The 6,452-nt window shown below is 40.3% G+C and overlaps 1 long non-coding RNA gene across 1 annotated transcript in view; it reads right to left on the bottom strand.

Annotated features, from left to right (window-relative positions):
• Positions 1 to 355: 355 nt before the first annotated feature.
• The window catches only part of LOC138921380 (uncharacterized), a 45,925-nt gene continuing 39,828 nt past the window's right edge, over positions 356 to 6,452 (bottom strand). The window contains exon 2 of the long non-coding RNA XR_011433913.1: positions 356 to 4,018. This is a non-coding gene — a long non-coding RNA (uncharacterized lncRNA). The remainder of the gene's footprint in view (positions 4,019 to 6,452) is intronic.

Raw genomic sequence — 6,452 nt, 5'->3', positions numbered from 1 at the left:
ACCATCATTAGCTAATTTTAAAGACAAGTTAAATTGAGACAAAACTGTGTTAAGAAATATGGCATTTGCTGTCACTTTGCAACTCTGAGTTTTAACTGTAATACTTTCCCTACTCTTTGGAATCCTACATCCAGGAGATGGTGGTGGTGGAGGTGCCTGAAATACTGGATATCTCTAAGAATAGCAAGAAAGTAATTAACATAAAATTCAGGAGAGTGGCTGCCCCTGGTGAGGCGACAGAGGAGAAGTAATGATACCAGAGAAGGGGAAGTAAGGGCATCAATGGTATTAGTAACGTCGGGTGGTGGGCTCACAGATGTCTATTTTATTACTGGGCTTTATAACTTACAGAATATTTATTTATTTATTTAAAGGTATGCTGTTTTTCTTTTTTTGGTGAGGAAGATTGGCGCTGAGCTAATATCTGTTGGCAATATTCTCTTTTTTGTTTTTTTTCCTCCCCAAAACCCCAGTACATAGTTGTATATCCTAGATGTAAGCCTTTCTCATTCTTCTGTGTGGGATGCTGCCACAGCATGGCATGATGAGCAGTGTGTAGGTCTGCACCCAGGATCTGAATCTGAGAACCCTGGGCCACCAAAGTGGAGCCCGCAAATTTGACCACTACACCACCAGCCTGGCTCCCATAATATTTATTGAATATATTCTTCAGTATCAATTAAAACTGTGTGTCTGATATTTAAATAAGACTGTTAAAGCTTCTCCAAATTTATGCAGTTTATGTTAAAAAAAGGGATTTTGTTTATTAAAAGCACCACACCATACTCACATCCTATTATCATCCAAACATCAGAATAGTGAAATGCTCTATTTTAAGGAAATTTAAGGAAAAGAACGCCAAAGCCTAATACAGAAGTTTTCCTGTTACAGCTGTTACTATTAACACATATTCTAACCTCAAGCTCACACATATACCATGATTATGGACCTCTTTCTGACTCACTCTCCTTCTCTAAAGTTAAAACCTTTCTCTGGAACTTCAGATTCTTTGAGTGAAAAGCCCTTTTGAATTTACTTATTTCTCAGCAGTCAGTGCCGTCTTGAAATCCCAGTGAATGTCCTTTGCCTCCTTCCAAGAGGAGAGGGTGGGACACTAAATTGTTGTTAAGATCTTCTGGCTCTAAAAATCTCCGATTCTGGGACAATCAAGGAAAGTGTTAGCTTCATTGTTCTCAAAGCATCCAGTTCCTTCTCCACACAATCGAAGAAAAAGATGAATGTTTGGAATTAGGAATGACTTTGCCTCCAGACAATTCACTTTTTTTTTCTTTTTTTCTTGAGGAAGCCTGGCCCTGAGCTAACATCCCTGCCCATCTTCCTCTACTTTATATGTGGGACGCCTGCCACAGCATGGCTGGACAAGCAGTGCCTAGGTCCCCACCCGGGATCCGAACCGGTGAACTCCGGGCCACCGAAGCAGAACGTGCAAACTTAACCACTGCTCCACGAGGCCGGCCCCCTCACTTTTCACTTTTTTACTCTCCAATGTGAATCACCAGCAGACCATCTCTATGTCCTCCCACCTCCCCAGTGCTCTCCCGTACCCTAGGTACACACACACACACACACAACACACACACACACACACGCACACACACGCACAGTATATAGGGAGCCTGGCCTCACAGAGTCTCCAGCTTAGGTATGATCTTGCTTCTGAGGATGTGAGCCAGATACTCATTCCCTTGTCTAGATAATCACAGTAACATTTATTGATCCCTTTGCTCTGTCCTGTGCTGTGCACTTTACTTGGGTCACTGGGTAGTTAGTTCTTAGCCTTTGGGTTTTGGAGTCAGCTAGTGTTAGATTTGAATCTCAGCTTAGCCCTTAATTAGCTATGAGACCTTGAGCCAAAAGACTTCACATCTCTGAACCTCGATTTCCACGTGTGCAAAGTAGGGATTATGAAAATCTAAAATCTTAAAAATGTTTACAAAGAGCTACTAGAATAGAGACTGGCACAGAGACCATCCATAAATGATAGCTATTTTTGTTACAGTGATGAGCTTTATTGCCAGTCCCACTGCACTGGCCGATAGTCCTAAGTTCTTGCTCCTAGGCTCCTCGCCCATGGCTCTTATACTTGATTTTCCTGCCCGCAGCTTCCCTTCTCCTGACCCTTGGGATCCTGGGCTTCTGTCTGATGCTCTTTACATAGGTGATCTCATTGAGTGCTGCGACCTGAGGCCCACCTGCCCTCTTATCTAAAAGCACATTATTTACTTCATTCACTTTGCTGTTTCTGACTTCTCTATACTTAAACCCTAATTAACCCTCCTATCTAGCAACCTCCCAGTAGTGTTCTGAAGACTCCAGATAAGACGCTTTCACATAACATATCACTTAATGCACACACAAATCCTATGAAGGTACAGGGTCTCCGCTGTTCTCAACATATAAACTCCATCCCTAGTCCCAAGGTAGCTTCTTCAGTTCTCATCCCCTCCCAGTGGGATGGGGCACAGACCAAAGCTGCTAAGTCGCATAGCCATGCCTAGCTGCAAGAGAGGCTGTGAAGTAGAATCTTTAACTGGGTGCCATGAACTCTGCTAAATTATTAGTGTGAAAGAAAAGGAGACTGGGTCTTAAGAACAACCAGCAAGCTGCCAGAAGGAGGTAATAGTATTTTCACTCTATATGAGGACATCATGGCGCAGGGAAATTAAGAGTTCCCACAGCAAGAAACTAGAGGCTCCAAGAATTGAAGTCAGGTCTATCAGGCTCTGTCACTACTTCTGAAAGTACTGGTCAGTACTCCCTGGTTCCCCATGTTCATCGAGAGTGTAACTGCCTCCAGCACACTGTCAAGAGATTCATTTCAACAGAAGTCTCTGATTTTCCTCCTTATTCTAGCTAGAAGGTTGAAGCAAAGTCTTCCCTTCAGTTATTTTAGCTACAACATGATTTTTACATACCCTAGTATATTTTTATACACCTTAGTATACAACTACCCCTCTTAATATTTACTAAGTGACACAAGTTTGCCAACTACTCATACAGAAGAGTTCTTTAGGAACTAACGTTGCAAAGGCTGTGTTCCTTACATAGCACAAAATATTTAAAACCACTATTTAACCAAGGTTTCTGAATAGCAATTTTAACTAGTTCCATGGTAAACACAGACATACACTATTAAAAAAGATCCTGAGGGGCTGGCCCCGTGGCTGAGTGATTAAGTTCGCACGCTCTGCTGCAGGCAGCCCGGTGTTTTGTTGGTTCGAATCCTGGGCACGGACATGGCACTGCTCATCAAACCACACTGACACAGTGTCCTACATGCCACAACTAGAAGGACCCACAACGAAGAATATACAACTATGTACCAGGGGCCTTTGGGGAGAAAAGGGAAAAAAAAAAAAAAAGATCCTGAAAATGAAAACAAAGAAATTACCCATATTACTTAAAGGGAAAAAAAAGTCAAGCTATTTGAATTATAAAGTCAAGTCATCCTTTTAATGTTTCCTTCAAGTCCACATTATTTTGTTTTTCAACACAGAAAGTTACCATTTGGTATCCTTCAGAGACACACATGCTTGGACTTACGGTTAATGACAGCTGTCCTGCTGACTTTTTTGGGGCTTAATTTCATTGTGTTTAACTTAGCTCTCAACACTGTATTTATTAGAGATCAATAATCACATTATTGTCTGCTAATAGATGCCTCTGACACTTAAGTAATTCTCTTAAAGATTTGGAAGCCACCATGGAAGGCATTTAATATTAGTTATTGCTGGCTGGCTAAGGGAGGGTGGTTATCACTTTGCACACGGAACCACCTACCTCTCCTCACAGGACGAATACTGTGTTAATCAGTCTAGCTATCTGCTGTAACAAATAATCCCTGCATCTCAGTGACTTAGGACAATACAAGTAAATTTTTCACTTACCTTTCCTCACAGTTAGGGTTGTTAGGAGGGCTCTGTTCCACATGGTCATTCAGATACAGCCCCTTTCTCTCCTGTGGCTCCATCCCCAGGTTCTAGGAATTCTCTCCATCCTGCCCACGGATGGAGAAAGAGTGGAGAACGGTGAGTGGGTGGGAGGTTTTCTAATAGGCCAGTTCTGGAAGGCAGATGTCACTTCTACCACATCCCACTGGCTGGCCCTCAGTGCCAGGACCACACCTACCTGCAACGGAGGCTGGGAAATGTAGTATAGCTATGGGTCCAGGAAGAGGAGCAAATGAGTTTAGTGAGCACCTAGCCACCAAATACCATTGAGTTTCCGTCACAAATACCAAAAGGAATTGCCAGACCAAAAAAACCCCAGGCAATTTAATTTAAAAGTTTTTTTAAAATTAATGGTGATAAAATTTAACATTATGACTTTTTTATTTATACTAGCAAATCTAGTGAGAGTAATAGGTGTTCTAAATTCAAGACAACTTTTTACAAGGTATTTACAAATGGCTGTCTAAAGTCAAAATATTTTATAGTAGTAAAATATTCATAAAAAAATTTAACCTTTTTATATACATAGTTCAGCAGCATTAAGTACACTCACATTATTGGGCAACCATGACCACCATCCATCTCCAGAATTTTTTGTGAGGAAGATTAGCCATGATCTAACATCAGTTGCCAATCTTCCTTTTTTTGCTTGAGGAAGATGGTCCCCGAGCTAATATCCATGCCAATCTTCCTCCATTTTGTATGTTGGATGCCGCCATGGCATGGCTTGATGAGTGATGTATAGGTCTGTGCCTGGAATACAAACCGGAGAAACCCAGGCCACTGAAGCGGAGCATGCGAACATAACCAATATGCCACCGGGACAGCCCCTGCAGAATTTTTTCATCTTCCCAAATTGAAGCTCTGTCCCCATTAAACACTAACTCTCCATTTCCCTCCTACCAGCCCCTGGTAACCACTATTCTACTTCCTGTCTCTGTGAATTGGACTACCCTAGGCCCCTCATATAAGTGAAATCATACAATATTTTGTGTTTGGCTGATTTCACTTAGCATAATGTCTTCAAGCTTCATCCAACTTGCAGCATTATCAGAATTTCATTCCTTTTTAAGGCTAAATAATATTCCATTGCATGAATAGATCACATTTTGTTTATCCCTTCATCCATCAATGGACACTTGAGTTCTTTTCACCTTTTGGGTGTTGTGAATAATGCTGCTACGAATATGGGTGTACAAATACCTGTTCAAGTGTGTTCTTTCACTTCTTTTGGGTATATACCTAGAAGCGGAATTGCTGGATCATACGGTAATTCTGTATTTAATTTTTTCAGGAATTGCTCTACTTTTTTCCACAGTAGCTGCATAGTCATAACGTTTTTAAAGACAAACTTGTAATTGGCTTCTACAAAAGATTGTAGTGATTCATTTATAAAGGAACAGTCCCCACTAAAAGGCCCCCTAAATTAGGGGATTATGTGTTTTCAATTTAGCTCTTTAAGACCTAGAATAGTTTTAATTTCATTTTTTCCTTTGCCTCTAAGTCAAGTAATAAAATATAATGAACAGTTAGCTGTATTCTCTGGGAGATATAAAGAACAGGAATTTGATAGAAAGATGTGTATTGAAGGCTCTGTTTTAGCCCTCTTGTGACACTGGTATCCAATAGATATCCTAGAAATGATGGCATTAGTTTATCACACCATGACTAAAACTTTAACCAAGAAAATCTCTGCAGCACCGTGAATTTTAACTTCCAATTAACAATTACAACCTGACAGCAACACCATTTACGAATTGATATCATCAGCTGTGCTTTTTTTCTGCTGCTCATCTGATAATTACCCGGATGACTTGATATTTTGTCCTCTCCAGATGTTTTTCTACAATTTTTGTGTAAATATTTAAAACAACTAACTAGGCTGATGAAAACCTGAGTGCTTTCCACAAGTTTAACCCAAACAGTGAGAGGGTTTTGATGTTTGGTTTTGATTTCATTCTTTCTGCCAATTTAGTGTTTCTGAGTACAGAGACTGTCAAAATTCAAAGACCCTATGAAAATGAAAAGCAGGTACTGTGGAAATGAGAGTGCATTTGAACTAAACCCTTAACTGAGAGACTCATTTGGAAGCCTTTGGTTCCTTAATAATGTGATTTTTAACTTGGCTATTTCATCATAGACATATGACAGTGCATTGACATTCTGGGTTTCAAAAAAATCTCCAAGTTAAGCTTTTCCAGGAAGAAATGCTGAAAAATGAAGTTGGACACAAGCCTTGATGCCAGATTATCATTTCTGATGGCAGAACATCATAAAAGACCCCTTTCATCCGTTCTTGTCTGCCTATCCTCAGGGCTAGTAGATGTGGGGGCCAGTACCGAAGAAAGTTTAATTATTTTAAAATAGGACAGTATTTGGTACTTATCTATCAGTAGTGCTTATATCACTTAGGATGTGAAATGAAATTACAGTATATACTCAAATGCTGTATGCCACCAATGTTTTGCACTGTTGTACACT

The sequence above is a fragment of the Equus caballus genome, chromosome 29 (genome assembly GCF_041296265.1).
Source record: "Equus caballus isolate H_3958 breed thoroughbred chromosome 29, TB-T2T, whole genome shotgun sequence".
NCBI classification, from domain to species: domain Eukaryota; kingdom Metazoa; phylum Chordata; class Mammalia; order Perissodactyla; family Equidae; genus Equus; species Equus caballus.
Note: the sequence above shows the minus strand (reverse complement) of the source record. Positions and strands in the feature narration are given on the sequence as shown.